The sequence below is a fragment of the Ambystoma mexicanum genome, chromosome 7p (assembly GCF_040938575.1).
Source record: "Ambystoma mexicanum isolate Mex_15411 chromosome 7p, UKY_AmexF1_1, whole genome shotgun sequence".
Taxonomy (NCBI): domain Eukaryota; kingdom Metazoa; phylum Chordata; class Amphibia; order Caudata; family Ambystomatidae; genus Ambystoma; species Ambystoma mexicanum.
In genome coordinates this window covers 862,981,228-862,999,892 of record NC_090939.1, presented here as the reverse complement: position 1 = coordinate 862,999,892, position 18,665 = coordinate 862,981,228, and positions in this window count along the sequence as shown.

Below are 18,665 nucleotides of genomic sequence, written 5' to 3'. Positions count from 1 at the left end.
CCACGTTATGTGCTTTTGTTTCCGCTGGCAAGGGCCCCTGCCAACCAGCTCCAATCATCCATGCACAAGTCCTGAACAGCTGTTTGGCGCTCACAGTGGTCCCCTGTTGAATATGGCTCTGGTTGGGGCTTATATCCTTAAAGATAACTGTCGGGGGGTGTGGCCAGCAGCCGAACGATGTGGACGTAAGTTTTGCTGCTCCCGTGCCACCGGCCTCATCCTGTAACGATCCTGCCCTAAAACACATCTGTGAGAAGCCCCAAAATATCTCACCGGCGTGTGAAACTCTGCTGCACTGAACCGTGCTGACACGGCGTGAAATCAGAGCGTGGATCGGAGTCCCGAGCGAGTGGAAGACACGGGACCTGAAACGAACGCCGCCGCCAAGATGGCCGCTGTATGTGTGCGATAGTCGGAGATCGCGGCAGAAGAGGGCGAGCCCCTGAAGTGAAACCAGACACCAGGCGTGGCAACTGCGAGCTCATGTGAGGCGGCGGCTTTGCGACTAAAGTACTGATTCTTGCGGAGGAGCTGAGCGGCAACCGAAGGCGAGCTCTGCCCGCTCCCCCGCGGTGTGTATCGGCCCTGCTGATAGCCACTGTGAGGACAACCCCACCTGCAGGGAAACACTGCATCTGCGAGCCCGGTGCAGACTTGGAGCACGGAGGTTAGAGTGAAGGCATTGAGGCTGAGGGGAAGCCCCTACCGTGGACCAGATCCCTCCGCGAGCGAGAGATGGAACGAGAGCCCAGGCGAGCTCTGCGGTGGTGCGCACCGGGGGCCAGCAACCGAGGAGGACCTACAGCGTGACAATGGGCGCTCTGCATTGCGTAGAGAGCCTGCACTGAACCCCCTGCACTCGGAAATGCTGCCCCAGCAACCCGACTCCAGGGCACGTAACACGGCGGTAAGGAGTGGGAGGTGGTGGGATAAGGAGAGCTGCCCCCCCTCCCCTACAGTTGATAGACTTCCAACTGGGGTCCCGAATATCACAGGTACTCGCCTGTGACTGGGGTAGAATACTGCTCCACCACCCAAGTGGCCAAAAGGCAGTGCCGCAACACTAAAGAGAAGCAGCCCACCGACAACACCAGGGGGTAGCCCAAAAGGTCTCACCACAGCGCTGATACCAAACACGTGGGCCGCGCAGAGAAGCAGCACGCGTGATTGCAACTAATCCCTCCAGATTAACTGATATAGTCCACAGCAATCCCACTTTGCAGCATCAGGAACTGTCCTCTCCCCCGGGGGGGAAGCACCCAGTGGAGCATAAAGTGTGTTAGTGTCATCCGCCAGGCCGGCCGTAGCCGAAATTGGCGGTTGCTACCGCGTTGGAGCTGGAGACGCCGAGGTGGAGTTTAGTCCCCTCTTTGTTTCCGCATCTCCAACGATGCAGCGCAGCGCGGCCGGTCGTATTTAAGGCCCCGCCTTCCGGCACGACACTGCGTTGCAACCCTCCTCTGGATGTTTTCCTGCTTCCGGGTTAACACGCTGTGTTGTTTCTGTCCTCTGGCTTCGGCTTTCTTACAGAAACCTACCTTTGCTGTTCGGTGCCTCTGCTCCCCTCCTGTTCTCTCCGGATCCTCGCAGCCGGCACCTTTCTTCTCCCTGCTACGCAGAGCCGGGCTCTGCCGGTCTCTCTCTCTCTACTCCATGGCTCCTGCCGCTTGTTTTCTTTCTCTCCTTTCCTCTCCTTACCTGGCCGCTCTGATTCCCTGAGACTCTTCCTCTTCCAGCGGTCCCAATTCCAGGTCCAGCCTTCCTCTCTGCCTCATTTTGGGCACTCTGGTCGCAGCTTCCCGTACTTCTACTCTCCTGGCATCTGGACCATCTCTTCTCTTAAGACACCATACTCTGCCTCAGATTCGAACATTGCCAACGGTTCACACCAACATCTGGATTGAAGAGCGTCTCTGCTCTATTGCAGGGTTTTTTCCCCTTGGGGGTTTTTCCCCGATTTCTGGCTTGGTTCCGGAAGGGAGTCGCGGGACAGTTGTTTTTACAGCGGTCACTGTGGCTTCCCTCCGTGACAAGCACCATCTTCCCAAAAAACAGAAGGATTAACTAGTGAGACGGCACCTGCAAGACCTTGACACTTAAGCAGCTCAGGTGAGGAGAGCGTGTGTACTGGGGAGGCCGAGGTCGGGGTGCTTACTAAGCCACAGATTGCAACGCCAAAAAGAATCACAATGTCGGCAGAAGATCAAGTCCAAGAGCTATGGAAAGTTTTCCAAGCAATGTCACAGGAGCTACAAGGGGAAAAGACCGAGAACGCTCTGTTAAAACAGATAGTCTCCGCTAGAGAACCTGCTCCCCCTGAATTGTCACCCATGGCACTATCCTCCGGAAAGTTTGACGGCTCGCCCAAGAAGGTGAAGAAGTTTCTAGAAGCTTGTATGGTGTATTTCACCTTCCGCCCTCGCACTTTTTCCTCTGATCAAGCCCGAGTGGGCTTTCTGATTTCGAATATGACAGGAAACGCATTATCCTGGGCTACTCCACTAGTGACCAGTGGTAACGCCATTCTACAGAATTTCTCAGCTTTTCAGGATCTGCTAAAGCAGACTTTTGAACGCCCGGAATTATCATTTACCGCTTGTGAAGAATTGCTGGACGTCAAACAAGGCTCCCTGGATGTCTTGTCTTACATATCAACCTTCAAAACGTTGGCGGCTGGAGCAGGATGGGCCGAATCTGCACAATACGCCATCTTCAGAAGGCGTTTGAAGGAAGAAATTAAGGATGAACTTGCGAGGTCTCCACGTTCACCTACATTCGCGGATCTGCTTGCTGCGGCCCTCCACATAGAATATCGCCTCCAAGAAAGGAGGGCTGAACGTCGCAAACAAAAGGACCTTGGTTATCTTCCAGAACCCCTTACACACTCTTCCCCTGGGCGTTCCACAGTCTCGTCGACGGATGAACCAATGCAGATCGGCACCACCCGATCACCACTGACCTCTGCTGAAAGACGTCGCAGACGGGAGAAAGGTCTGTGTGCCTACTGTGGCTCGGCCCAACACCTTCTTAAAGACTGCACAGAGCTGCCAAGCAAGAGGTCGGGAAACGGTCCCCCTCGGCGTCAATAGGGACAGACGACCGAGGGTCTCCAAATGTTTCTCCTCGTCCCTATGTCTCCCTCTCGGTTTCTTCACCCGGGTCGCAGGACGACTCCAGACTTATGGTGATTCCGGTACTTCTTGACCTCGACGACTGACAAATTAAGGCCCTAGCTCTACTGGATTGCGGTGCGGCGGGGAACTTTGTCGACACCCTGTGGGCAGACCGAGTGGGTCTACGCCGGATACAGCGGAAGGAGGGTCAGAAGGTTGAAGGTGTGGATGGGTCCCCTTTATCCTCTGGCCCCATTACCCAAACCAGAGAGGAATTAGCCTTAACGATAGATCATCACAAGGAAGTCTTATGCTTCGACATCATTAGGGCTGCCCACTTCCCTATCATTTTGGGTATCCCTTGGCTCCGCCGGCATAATCCCCGAATAAATTGGACTGAGAACCAGCTAAGTTTTGATTCCTCCTATTGTCGCAACCAATGTTTCTCGCTGGAAAGTCGGGGAGACCTACAACCGGTTAAGATCTCTTCCAGCCATCACACAGGAGTTCATGCTTTGCCCAACTTCTGTTCAGAATTCTCAGAGGTGTTTCAGGAATACATTCATGCCAAGTTGCCACCTCACCGGCCAGAAGACTGTACCATCGACCTGGAAGCCAACGCTTTGGTGCCATTCGGACGGATGTTCTCTCTCACACAGACGGAGAGACAGGTTCTTCGGAAATACTTAGACACCAATTTTGAGAACGGTCTGATTCAACCCTCAAAATCACCGGCTGGAGCACCACTATTCTTTATCAAGAAGAGAGACTCTACCGATCTTAGGCCATGCATAGACTATCGGGGTCTAAACAAGGTTACTGTTCGTGATAGGTATTCCATGCCCCTCATCACAGACATCATTGAGGCAGTACAGGGAGCCAAAGTATTTACCAAACTGGATCTCCGGAACGCTTACCATCTGCTGCGAATTGCAGAAGGAGATGAGTGGAAAACCGCATTCCGGACCCCTCTAGGATTGTTCGAGTACCGAGTTATGCCGTTTGGACTGGTGAATGCCCCAGCGGCATTCCAGAGGTTTATGGACAGAATGTTTTCCGACATGCTCTTGATATCAGTGGTCATCTATCTGGATGACATTCTGGTGTTCTCCCCTAACATGACCGAACACATTGAGCAGGTCAGACTGGTACTAGAACGCCTTCGGAAGAATCATCTACTTGTTAAAGCAGAGAAATGCAGATTCGCGGAACGTTCTGTGCAATACCTGGGTTATGTCCTGTCTGAGAGAGGGATTGCCATGGACCAAGACAAGGTGAATGCCATACTAGATTGGCCAGCCCCCCACTTCCATCCGGGAGGTACAGCGGTTCTTAGGTCTTGCTAATTACTATCGGAGGTTCATCACAAACTTTTCGGAGGTCGTGTTTCCCATCATCAGATTGCTTAAAAAAGAAGCCTACCCTTTTTCTTGGTCCGCCTCCGCGGAGCAGAGTTTCTGCAGTCTCAAAAGCCTTTTTTGCTCGGCTCAAATTCTACAACATCTGGATCAAACACTACCATTCATTCTAGAGACGGACGCATCCGCCATAGCCATTGGGGCCGTGCTTCTTCAGACTATTCAAGGAGTTGAACACCCGGTGGCCTACCTGTCTAAAACGCTCTCACCCAGCCAACTCAACTACCCCGTTCTCGAAAAAGAGTTACTTGCCATGAAGACAGCTTGTGATGAATGGCGGCATCTCCTTATGGGGGCAAGACACCCGTTCCTCATTCGTACGGATCACAAGAACCTGAAGGCCTTACAGGAGATGGAATGTTCAAACTCTAGACAGGCAAGATGGGCATACCTGTTCTCGCAATATGACTTTCGAATCACCTATATTCCTGGGTCACTCAATCGTCTGGCTGATGCCTTGTCTTGCAAGGATTCCCACACCGAAAAAGCGGCAATCAAGGTCGAGCCCATGTTCCACAGGAATCAAATACTGGCCACGGTGGGCTCTTTTCTCCAGGAGGTTAAGGCCACTGTCATGCAGAAGATACCCCATCTCTCCTTCCGTTCCGATTCCCCTTTTCAAATGAAGGACGGCTGGGTGTTCTATAAAGGGAAGTGGTACATCCCCGAAGGTCCATTACGCAACAAGGTGTTGAGTTGGTGTCATGACTCCCGTATGGGAGGGCACAGAAGTGGCGACAGTACTCTTGAACTAATATCAAGGTCATTCCTCTGGCCCAATATCAGAAGGGAGGTGCTGAATTATGTTAAGACATGTCCCATTTGTGCCAGGACCAAGTATGCCTCAGGCAAACCCCTCGGACTCCTTACCCAAGTGGAATTGCCGACTCGCCCGTGGGGACTAATTTCCACTGATTTTATCGTGGATCTTCCCAAATCCGAAGCTTGTACCTGTATCATGGTAACAGTGGACGCCTTTTCTAAACTGGCTCATTTTTCTCCCTTAGCGGGTCTCCCCACAGCAACCAAGATGGCAGAGGTGTTTGCCCGAGACATTTTCAAATTACACGGGTTACCTGACAAAATAATCTCGGACGGAGGGAGTCAGTATGTCTCAAAGTTTTGGTCGGCCCTGTGTACCCGATTGGGGATTGAAAGGGCTCTTTCTTCAGGTTTCCATCCGCAATCCAACGGCCAGACGGAGCGACTCAATGCAACGCTTGAGCAGTACCTGCGATGCTTCATTTCCAGTCATCAGGACAACTAGGTCTCTCTACTCCCTACTGCAGAGTTTTCTTACAACAACTCCAAGCACTCTGCCACAAGTCTCTGTCCATTTTTTTGTACCTACGGGGTCCATCCCAGATTTCTACTTTCAGATGTGCCTAAGTTCTCGAATTCTCCGACGGCAGAAGAGGTTTTGAGGAATATTAAAGAGGCTCAGACCACCGCTTTGCGTAGCCTGGAAGACAGCAGACGACAGAATAAGGCTAGTGCTGACAAACACCGCAGAGCGTGCCCATCCTGGAAACCAGGGGACAAGGTGTGGTTGTCGACCAGGTTTCTTCCCAGGTGGGCGAGTCCCTCCAAACTTTCACCTCGTTTCCTGGGTCCTTTTTCTATTCTCTCTAGGGTTAATCCTGTGGCCTATCGCTTAAGACTCTCCCCGTCTCTTAGACGCATTCACCCTGTTTTTCATTCCTCTCTTCTCAAACCCTACTTCCCTGATCCACATCCCCGGACTCCCTTCCGGCAGTCTCCGGCTCCTGCCTCCTCTCAGGAGGAGTACGAAGTCTCTACCATCCGGGATTCTCGGTATAACCGGGGATGTTTGGAATATCTCTTGTCATGGAAGGGGTACCCTGAGTCGGAGGACTCCTGGGAGCCAGCTTCACAGGTGCATGCCCCTCGCTTGCTTGCCAAGTACCATCGCCTCCACCCGGGGAAGCTGGGGTGGGTGCGATTTAGGGAGGGGCATACTGTCATCCGCCAGGCCAGCCGTCGCCGAAATTGGCGGTTGCTACCGCGTTGGAGCTGGAGACGCCGAGGTAGAGTTTAGTCCCCTCTTTGTTTCCGCGTCTCCAATGATGCAGCGCAGCGCGGCCGGTCATATTTAAGGCCCCGCCTTCCGGCACGACGCTGCGTTGCAACCCTCCTCTGGATGTTTTCCTGCTTCCGGGTTAACACGCTGTGTTGTTTCTGTCCTCTGGCTTCGGCTTTCTTACAGAAACCTACCTTTGCTGTTCGGTGCCTCTGCTCCCCTCCTGTTCTCTCCGGATCCTCGCAGTCGGCACCTTTCATCTCCCCGCTACGCGGAGCCGGGCTCTGCCGGTCTCTCTCTCTCCCTCTCCTCCGCGGCTCCTGCCGCTTGTTTTCTTTCTCTCCTTTCCTCTCCTTACCTGGCCGCTCTGATTCCCTGAGACTCTTCCTCTTCCAGCGGTCCCAATTCCAGGTCCAGCCTTCCTCTCTGCCTCATTTTGGGCACTCTGGTCGCAGCTTACCGTACTTCTACTCTCCTGGCATCTGGACCATCTCTTCTCTTAAGACAACATACTCTGCCTCGGATTCGAACATTGCCAACGGTTCACACCAACATCTGGATTGAAGAGCGTCTCTGCTCTATTGCAGGGTTTTTTCCCCTTGAGGGTTTTTCCCTGATTTCTGGCTTGGTTCCGGAAGGGAGTCGCGGGACAGTTGTTTTTACAGCGGTCACTGTGGCTTCCCTCCGTGACAAGCACCATCTTCCCAAAAAACAGAAGGATTACCTAGTGAGACGGCACCTGCAAGACCTTGACACTTCCAGCAGCTCAGGTGAGGAGAGTGTGTGTGTGTGTGTACTGGGGAGGCCGAGGTCGGGGCGCTTACTAAGCCGCAGTTAGAGACAATCCGGCGGGGCCCGACCCGCGATATCCTGCCTCCACGAATAGCCAACCAACTCGGGGACCTGGTGGCAAGGGAAGGAACCAAAGGGCTCCCGTGCACAACGTAAGGCCTCCGCAAAACACCGCAACTCACACTACTGCCCACCGGTGCCAGACCATTTTCGCAGAGCGAGCATCACGGCTGTTGGCGGTCTGGCTAAAGGACATTAAGGGAACGGTGCACACAAAGTCGGCACAGATATAAGTTATTACCGTTCACACCACACCAAGCGCCACTGCAACCATCACCAGTACCCCAGCAACAGCGTTTCATCCTGTTGGCCAGCAGTCTCCCCCTCCGGGTTGGACATCAGCTTGCAGCTCCATCATCCTCATAAGCAAAAATGGGGAAAAATAAGCCCAGGAAAACATCTACAAGAGTAGAATTGATCAATATGCATCTACGCCGATGTCTCGCTCACCAGAGAGGCCTTCATCGGCTGATCTAGATCATGCGGCGGAAGAAAATATCTCCCTCAGAGACATAATGAGCGCCATTGCCAGCTCCAGGACCTCAATGAGGAAAAAGATGGACAGCATTGGCGCGGACGTGTCCCTGTTGCGTCAAGACCTACAGAAGCTGACCTCCCGCACGGGAGAAGCGGAGACACGAATCTCGGAAACCGAAGATGGCTTACGAGGAGTGAATCGGCAAGTGTCGAGCATGCTAGCACGCATTAAAACCCTGGAAGCAAGAGCTGATGACAATGAAGGAAGATCCAGACGCAACAATATCCGTATAATCGGCCTTCCTGAAAAAGCAGAAGGGGACTGCATGGAACTGTTTCCCGAAAAATGTCTGGCGGACAGCTATGACGTAGAGTCATTCTCCAGGTTCTTCTCTATCGAGCGGGCCCACCGGATTCCAACTGGCAGGGTCACACCAGGAGCTCCACCGCGCACAGTCATCGCCAGATTTCTGAACTATAGGGACAGAGACACTCTTCTCCAATTGGCGAGATCGAAGGACAAGGTCACATTCAACGGATCAAAGATAGCCTTCTTCCCTGACTTCACCAGGGAGGTACAGAAAGCACACCAGTCATTTGACCCGCTCAAGAAACATTTGCACTCAATGGGAGTCAAATATGGGCTAATCTTCCCCGCCCAACTCAAGATATTTCACAAAAGCACAACTGTGCACTTCACTGACCCTAAAGAAGCGTGGAGCTGGGCGACACATAGAGGGAGACTGGAACACGGAAGGGAGAAGAAGGAGGGAACGCAACAGTCCACACCCAGAGCGGCCGCCGGAACAGGAACCGCAGCAGCAACCACAACTACAAAATCCACTGCAGGGAGATGTATAAAGTAAGAGCAGCTTTGAGCAAAATGATAGAGTCACCAGGAACTGAAACGCAACAGAGGTCTTGCTCCCTATAGCAGTCTAACCACAGAGCACAACCTGGCCGGTGGCCATCCAAACACCCGCCCCCCGGACCAAGACTTAATCCCCAGCACCACACAAAGGTGCTGTAAAGGTCAATTGTTCACGAGTTTATGTTGGGTCGACAGATGCTTCAGTTGGGGGTGGAGTGTGGGGAGGGGGGGGAGTTGGAGACAATGTTTGTTTACAAAGTTTAGCATACAATGGTATTGAGAGCAAAATGAACATGGCCTATGCTGCCATACCACTGCAAATGCATCCTAGGAAACACACCTGTGAGACTACACTCTATACATCAGATGACACCTGAAGCGGCTCCAGCCACTAGGCGCCTAACGCTCATGACGTGGAATGTCAATGGGCTAGGCTCCAGCATCAAAAGAAGGCTGGTGCTACAGCACTTGAACCGACATTCCCCAGACATAGTTCTCCTGACCGAAACCCACCTGGTGGGAACCTCATGCAAGTTCTTCCAAAGGTCCAACTACCGCACAGCAGTACATGCAGGCTTCTCCATGGGTGCGAGAGGAGTGCTGATACTCATTCATAAAAGGCTTCCTATGGAAATCACGCACACCACACTAGACAGAGGTGGCCGCTATGTACACATCCAGGGAACACTCTGGAATCAAACCCTGGCGATCATGGCTCCCCGCCCATCTCTACTCAGTGCTCTCCTAGCAGACATTACCCCGATCCTGGCAGAGAACGCTGCAGACACATGGGTGATGGGAGGGGACTTCAAAGAAGTCATGGACAATGTCTCGGACCGCTCACACTTGAGGGCCAGAAATCCTGCCACCACCACCAAACTGTCGGCATTTGTGTCTGCACTAGGGCTACGAGATGCATGACGGGACATACACAAGGATGTACGTGAATATTCCTTCCATTCTGGAGTGCACGCCTCTATGTCCAGAATAGACTATTTCTTCCTGCCAAATCAGAATGTGCACAAAACATGCAACGCCTCCTTCCTCCCACGGGGTATCTCGGATCACTCCCCGCTGACCCTTGAATTAGAGACAGAGAGGCCGAATCCCCCACCTACATGGAGACTGAACTCCTATTATCTGGGGTTCCCAGAGCTACAGGAGAAGATAGAGACAGCCACTTCCAATTACTTGGAGCTAAATTCAGGCTCGGTCGATGACCCCAACATACTATGGGAGGCCTACAAGTCAGTCCTGAGGGGCGAAATCATTTCGTGGACGTCAGCAAAGAAAAAAGCACACTGTGAACTGATCAAAACAGCCCAAAAAGAGGTTGTGACCAAGGAAGCAGAGCACATTGCCAACGATACCCCCGAGACGAATCGAGCCCTAATGCTGGCGCAAAAGAAACTCCACAACCTATCGCTGGACTGCGCCCAAAAGGCACATCGCGCCATGAAGGCACGTCTTTATGAAACGGGAGAAAAAGCTGGGAGAATGCTTGCATGGCTGGAGAGGCGGGAAGATGGGCAACGAAGGTGAAATGCATTAAGGCAGCAAACGCAGAACTAGTCTCCACTGATGCGGAGATAGCAGAACGATTTGCGGATTTCTACGAAAATCTCTACAAGCCCCCAACCACCACACCAGCCAGCGCCATGCTCGACAACACTGATCTTCCAATACTCACCACGGAACAGGTTACTATGTTAGATAGCAAAATAACAGTGGATGAAATATCTGCGGCCATCTCCCAGCTACAAACAGGGAAGACTCCAGGACCCAACGGGTTCCCGATCGATATCTGGAAAAGAAAAAGCTGAACCACCTGGACATGTCCACTCAGCTGCTCAACATATTCGAGCACTCCCTAACAAAGGGTAAGCTCCCACCAGACCGCCGTAAGGCCACCATAATAGTGATCCCCAAAGAAGGCAAACCCCCTGATGAGTGCAGCTCATATAGACCCATATCCTTAATTAATAGCGAAGCCAAAATCTTGGCCAAAGTACTAGCAAATAGACGCCAAGCGGTCATTACAACACTGATACACCCCGACCAATGTGGCTTCTTGCCCCAAAGGTCGACGAGAATGAACATTCGTAGGCTCCATCTGGCATTAGAGCAAGCACCTGTGCTACAGCAATCGTTAGCATTACTGGCCATAGATTTTGAGAAGGCCTTTGATTCAGTTTACTGGGAGGCTTTATGGGCTATCATGAAGAAGATGCAGTTTGGTGAGTCCTTTATAAAATGGGTCCAACTCCTCTTTAACTGCCCACTGGCAGAGGTAAGGGTGAACGGTTGGACTTCACGAGTATTTCCATTGGGAAAGGGTACCAGGCAAGGCTGCCCACTTTCGGCTATGCTATTTGCATTAATAATAGAACCGCTAGCAGTCATCCTACAGAGCTCAACTACGTGGAGTGGCTTCTGCTGGAACTCAGAATGGGAGGACAGGGTCTCCTTGTGTGCCGATGACCTCCTAGTGTACCTGGGAGATCTGGCAGTCTCCTGCCCTGTAGTAACACAAATACTGATAGATTATGGAGTCTTTAGCGGACTAAGAGTGAACTGGCTGAAATCAGTGCTCTTTCCGGTGAAAGGAATAGACTGCATTCCGCCATTCGGCTCCTCATATCGTATAGAATCCACACAGTTTCGATACCTTGGCATCCTAATAGAGAATAAACTAGACAACTATGTAACTCAAAACCTACATCCACTGACCAAAAGATACACGCAAGACGTAGTTCACTGGGCATCTCTGCCGCTGACACTGTTAGGCAGAGCAGCATTCTTCAAAATGCTGGCCCTGCCCCGATTCTTCTACATCCTCCAAAATGCCTCTCTCAGTATCCCCGTGTCAGAGTTCCATATAATAGACAGAACAACACGTAAGCTCCTATGGGGAGGAAAACACCCGAGAATAGCGCTTAAAACCCTCCAAAGCTCAGTCTGGGAGGGGAGAATAGGACTCCCGAACATTCAGGTTTACTACTGGGCGACCCAAATGGCGATGATAAATGACATTCTGCATGGGAACCCGAAACTCCCCCACATACAGGCTAAAATTGCTGCCCGATATGATATGACCCCGATTGAAAGTCTATACACCAGTGTGAATCACCATCCCGGGGGTACGATTACAGCTCATACAGCCCAAATATGGAGAGATACTCATAAGTACATAGGTTGGGACAATACACTCAGCCCTGTCCAGCCTATCTGGAATAACGCCCGTCTTGTAGGTCTCGACAATCTCCCTAAATGGTCAGCCTGTGCAGCAGCTGGTATCCATACCATCAAACAAATATATGCAAATAACCAAATAACCCTGTTTGCTGAAATCTCGACTACATACGGTCTTCCTGCCACTGAAAATGTCCACTATAATCAGCTACATCATGCACTAACAGAACAGAGAACTCGCCTGCTGGAGATGCCAGAGTGCACACCCATAGAAAGAAATATAGTTATCGACAGTGTGAAAACCAAGATCACATCCACCATGTATAACGCTATCTCCTCGTTTGCCACAAAAGAGCTGTCGAGCCTGAAACTGAAATGGGAAGTGGATGTGGGCCCGATTCTACCCGAAGACTGGATTGAGACCCTGATGTACACCAGGGAAACGGCGATCTCGGCAAGAATTAGACTCGTTCATCTGAACATACTCCACAGAATATACTACCCCCCGAGTGGCGCTATACAAGTGGGGCAAGACATCTGACCCAAAATGCTTACATAGCAAGCAAGAGGAGGGGACATTCTATCACATTCTATGGCAATGTACACGAGTACAACACTTTTGGCGAAGCTGCTGCGATAGACTCTCCAGAGTCTTAGGCCGTCCAATCCCTACTGACCCCAAACTCCTTCTCCTGGGCATTGACGCGGAACCGGATCTATCGCGCTTTGAAAAGCTATTACTTTCAACGTCCACAGGTATAGCCAAAAGAAACATAGCGCAGCTATGGGCCTCTGAAATCACTCCACAGTATGATCAATGGATATTGGAAATAGACGCAACTATCCTAATGGAACGACGTGTTTACCAAGCAAGAGGGTGCCCGGGCAAAGCAGACAAAATTTGGGGGAAGTGGGAATGAATGTGAAACCCGTACAATCTGAATTAATCCAGCTCGAAGAATAGCACTTTGGCCGCCTCTGGGCATAATAGCTATGCCATTAATATCTCTATTCACCTGAAAGAACTGAACGTAAAATGTTAATGGATATTTAATATGATTAATCTCTCCTGTATTCCTATCCTCACTTGTGTTTCTACATTGGTCCACATATATGCAGTAGTCCCTCATGTAGCTCTACCACATGTATGCACAGTTATATGTTTGTGAGTTTAAATGTTATTGTATTGTAACACAAAATCACAATAAAAAATATGTTATAAAAAAAAAAAAGATAACTGTCAATCAGGGAGCAAGGGTACTGGTCCAACGTCGGCTTGTCTCTTCCCCCAACAGATTAGTACTTGTTACAGTTTGCGGATTCTGATTGTAGCCTAAGCTGCCTTGATCATAGTCCTTCAACCGAAAACAAGTAGGTTCGAACCTTGGGACAAAACCCTATTTTTCTTGCTTGCTGATGTAAAATGTAGTAAGATTTTATCCAGCCTCTGTTCATCAGTAAATTCTACCAGGAGAATATCACTAGATTTTATTTGATTGAGATCCAGGGTGGAATTCAGCAAGCGCATGACATTGGATCTATTCAAGACCAAATTGTCCTTGAATATTAGATTTCTTTCCAACACGAGCCTATGAGCTTCAGCTTTTTCTTTGATGTACCCTTCGGAGATCGGTGGATCAAGTTCATCCTCACCAGAAGCATGCAAATCAAATTTAGCCTGCCGAATGGAGGGTTGAATGTTCAATGTGCTACCCTTTAAAGTAGCCTTCTGGGACCCTAATATTTTTTTCTTCTAATGTTTTGAAGTTCCTAAAACTTTCGAAGCTTTCATTTAAACTTCTCCCTAAGGTGGCACCTTCCTTACCACTCTTTTCATCACCCGGGGGTTATCCAAGTACATATAGATGTCAAGACCTTTTACAGCAAATGAAACTTTTGTTAGTTGCTTCGGTTTTGGTAAATTAGTCGAGAGGCACGCTTTCTCCTTCTGAACTTCCATCGGACGATTTGCTGCGACTTCTGTCGCACTCCCAAGAGCCTCTGTCCGGTTCACTCCTTGTTGGTCAAAATGGAGGGAACAATCCATCTCTTCGTTATAGGCGTCCTCATCTTCTACTGAATATGTGGAGAGGTTTGTTAAGTCCATTGACAGCTCCTCAGTGGAGTCTTCCTGCTGGTCCACAACCGAGCTGTAAGTGGGGATCGGTAACGACTTGTACGCCTTTGGGGCCTCCAATCTGGTACAGCCTCCCTGGGCAGTGTGTTCAGGTAGCTTAATGGGCAGTAGATTCCTGATGACTGCTCTGGCCCCCTCACCTTCACGCTGGGCCCGGTCAACCCATTCTGTTGCCTTGGCTATATCTACGTTCTTAGCCTCTGTCCATTTTTTCTTCAAGGTCACTCTTAGTTTGGGGGGACTTAGTGTCGACTTTATCTGACATCGAAAGTTTAGAAAATATTTCATAATTTCTTTGTTGATCTGACAAAGGCCTTTGGGGACCCGTCCCGGCTGAGATCACAGGAACCTCTATTGCGGGTACCTGAGTTCTCTCCGGCAGGTGTTGTTGAGATGGCTTTGATTGGTTTTCCGGAAGAAGTACAGGATCTGGCCTAGAGGTCCGGATATTCATAGGCACCTGTGTTGGTATTGGGTAACAATGTTTTTCTGAAAGTCACAGGGAACCCCACACTTTGGATTAGGGTTTTAAAGTAACAATTGATTGTGAAAAGGAACATACAATTTGAAAGTGGATATCAAAGGAATTTATTAAACCTGATACATCTTTAATATGACATGAATCATGATTTAATCTGCACTTACTGCGAAAAAATACATAGCAGGAAATAACTTTTTAAGAACACATCTATAAAAGACAATTCATAATATTCAAACGTGCATCCATTTGTCCACAAACATCCATCAATCATCAATTCACTCATCCTAAAGAATAAATATAAAAATATATAAAATCTATAAAAAAACATGACATATAATTCATCAAATAGTTTTATAGAAAGAATGTGAAATCAATATGGTCACAATGGATCATAACAGTGGCCAACAAGTTGAGATGGGTCCAAAGAATCTTGAACCACGACCTTATCCCAAGTTACTCTCTACCGGTTTCGACGTTTGTACTCAATTATAGTGATGTCTTCTTCAGGAGATAAAATGTACATTCTAAAAGGAGGAAACAAACTTATGAATCCCTTATCTTAAAATAGAAACCTTGTGTAATTAAAACCAAATGCACAGGACTAACAACATTATAAATCAATATATAAAAAACCAAATACATAAGAAACGATAACGTGCTTTCACCCAGAGTACAGATCTGTAAAGCATGACCCAGTACAAGATCATGTGACACAAACCGTGATCACATGACCTAGGAGACGCTATATTAACAGAAAGCAACATAGTGTTGCTGTACGCTCACGTCTGCTCAAGCTCACTTGTCCCGAGATATCCAGCTGGCGGTGGCTATCTGAGCTCCTCTCTGCTGTTGATGGAAGGTAAGTGCTTAAAGAAACCAGTGCATGTCATTATTTGTATTGAATCGTCCTGCTAGAGCATTTAGCCTATGACAAGGAAAAATTAGATAATTAAAGATGACACGTGGGATGTAACATTATAGTGCTATGTGCTTTGGAGTCTTGTCTCAACTATTTGATGAATTATATGTCATGTTTTTTATAGATTTTATATATTTTTATATTTATTGTTATTTAGGATGAGTGAATTGATGATTGATGGATGTTTGTGGACGAATGGATGCACGTTTGAATAGCATGAATTGTCTTTTATAGATGTGTTCTTAAAAAGTTATTTCCTGCTATGTCATTTTTCGCAGTAAGTGCAGATTAAATCATGATTCAAGTCATATTAAAGATGTATCAGGTTTAATAAATTCCTTTGATACCCACTTTCAAATTGTATCCTTTGGATGTTCCTTTTCGCAATCAACAGGTATTGGGTAACGAACCTGTGGTGCTGCTTTTGCACTAATGGTTCTTCTTCCACTTCACCCAGCCAAGATTTAACAGGTGAAGTTGTTAAATTAATTGTTGCTGATGGTATATTTGTAGTAGGGGTATTCTGAAGGACTTCGCACCTCCTCCTATTCTTGTTTACTACTGCCGCTGAGATGATAGATTGAACAATCTCCATGATATCCTCTTTGTTCTTGTCCAGGTTCCCCTGGATACCTGTAATGAAACCCTCCAAAAATATTAATTTTGTATGAAGCATTGCTATTAATGTGGACTGGTCCCTAATATGATCACTCATCGTTTCGTGTAATTTTATAAAAGGGGCCAGAGTTAATGTCAAGGCTGCAATCATACCTGCGTCCATCGAGGGGGGGGCTGGGAGCCTGATTTCCACCTGTTCTGCTGCCCCAACAGGAGGTCCTCATATGTGATGGATCAATTTTGCATGGGCAGAGGCATCCCTGCTTGCACCTCGATGTCACCTGATGAATTCAGCTTTAATCTTTTTATCTGGTGTGGTCCAACCTCCGTCGAGGGTTCCGCTTTCCTTTTAAGGAAGGGAGTTCCTTCTCATAACCCCTCGTTTCTTCCCGAGTCTCTCAGTTGGACTTCTGGGTATGTTATCGTTGAACATACTGCCTTAGCGGGCACCAGGGCTTGAGAGGGCGTCACGCTTAGCTCGCAACCGACCCCTATCGTGGTTACAGGAAAACTTGGCACTGCTTTCTGATAGGTAAAACGAGCTATGGCCGAAGCGGTTGCCGGCAGCCCTGGTTACAGGAAAACTTGGCACTGCTTTCTGATAGGTAAAACGAGCTATGGCCGAAGCGGTTGCCGGCAGCAACCCTCTCGGCTGCCAGCACTGTTTAATCACATGTTGTGTCTCTGAAGAATTTCCATGTGTTTTGGCGAACCTGTAAATTCTGGGAGGTGAGAGGGGCTGCTTTCCTCCCATCGAAAGTGGAAGGGATGGAGCCCGAAACGAGACTAAAGCTGTATCTCGAGGGGCCTCTTGGTAGCTCGATTTAGCAGGCATATCTGGAGCACCGAGAGGGGCCCCAGATGCCCGAGACCCCATAAGATCTAAATGAGTCGGGTCTGCCCGCTCCTCATCATCCAAGTCCTGTGAAACTTGCTTTATGGGCGACAAGGATGATGTTAACTTGCTGTCCTGCTGATGTAATTGGGAATTTAAGTCAGAACAATTTATATCCGTTAGCAGTGCAGCGACATCCTCAAGGATATTCACACATGAAGTAGTTTTTGCCGTGATGCATACCTGCACTTCTAAAGGGCATTCTTTTGTATTCCCCGCCGTTTCTTCAATTGGAGTCTGTGGTGGCCTGGTTTCCCGCTCCACAGCACTGCCTCCATCCAAAAAAAGAGGTTGAGGTACAACTACGTTCCCCTCTTGGGGTTCTTCCGGCGAACCCTGACAGCCCTCACTTGTGACGTCAGGGCCTGTGTGTATTGACATATCTTCCTTTGCGGCGAGCGCCAAATACTGGCCAACCAAAGAAATTGACCAAGACCTTGAGTCATCAGAGAAAACCAGCCTCAACAATTTATGGCAGTCTTGGTTTGTTCATACTTGGCTTGAATTAACGCCACTCCTTCCAAACGGAATCCGGCTCGGCACTTGGGAGCTCAGGAGTGCAGACTGACACTTCGCGGCCTCTTCGCGGTCCCGCAGGATTTTGTTGGCGGGGGGGTGGAGCTCCCTGTTGCTCACACAGCATCCCCAGGCGCGCTTCAGCCAGGCCACTGTTTCTGCCTCTTCCTTAAAGCAACAGTCAACAGCAATTACTACGACTGAGTAATTACAAGTGTAGCAGGTCCCACACGGTGCACTGCAGAACCAGGAATGTGGCATAGAAAGCGAACCAGCAGTGTCTTTACTCAACCTCAGACTGACACTTGCCGGCACTCTGCTGCCTCTATGCATGCTGCACTATTGTTCTGCACTGTTTGGGATGAGTTACATAATCCTTGTGGGCTTATAATCCACCAACATTCTTGTTTACACTGGTGATTGATAGACTTTTCCATCTTTATTTTTAGCTGCATGAATTTATACTCGTTATTCAGTCCTTTTTGACAAAGATCAAGGTTGATCCTATTTCTTTAGGTGTTGCTCTTTACTCTTTCCATCATTAATATAACCATTATACATACACTTTTATTCAACGGTACTTCTTCTGCATTGTGATTTGCACTTTTCTTTTAACAGACATGTGTTCAGCATGAAAGTCTGATACAGGTATTTTTATATACACAGCCTTTTTAATATACCTTTTTGAGTAACCTCCATGTGTTATAGGAAGATATTCGGTTCTGTTTACTTTTTAACTTTAGTCTTGATAAATATCACTTGGCAATAATTTGTCTTATAACCCTCGGACTATTCTGAAAGTGTTAATTATTAATAACTACTTATAGTTGCCTTTGCGTTATTCTCTTTGAATTGATTTGTTGTGATACAACTTTGATACTCCTATGTTGAATGTAAATAGGATATTTCTCTATTTCTGTTGTTTGACAGATGTAATTAATTATAGAATCTTCTATCAGAAACACATTGAGTTTCTTCTGATAAATATAAAGAAAAACTAAATGAAAAATTGCAATCCTCAGACTGATTTATGAATTTTCAAGAATTGGTTTTTTTGAAACATCTTTACTTGAAGTATATTGCAAATTGAAATCTATATTTCAACTCAAATATTTGACTTTTTTCCCAGTAAAAA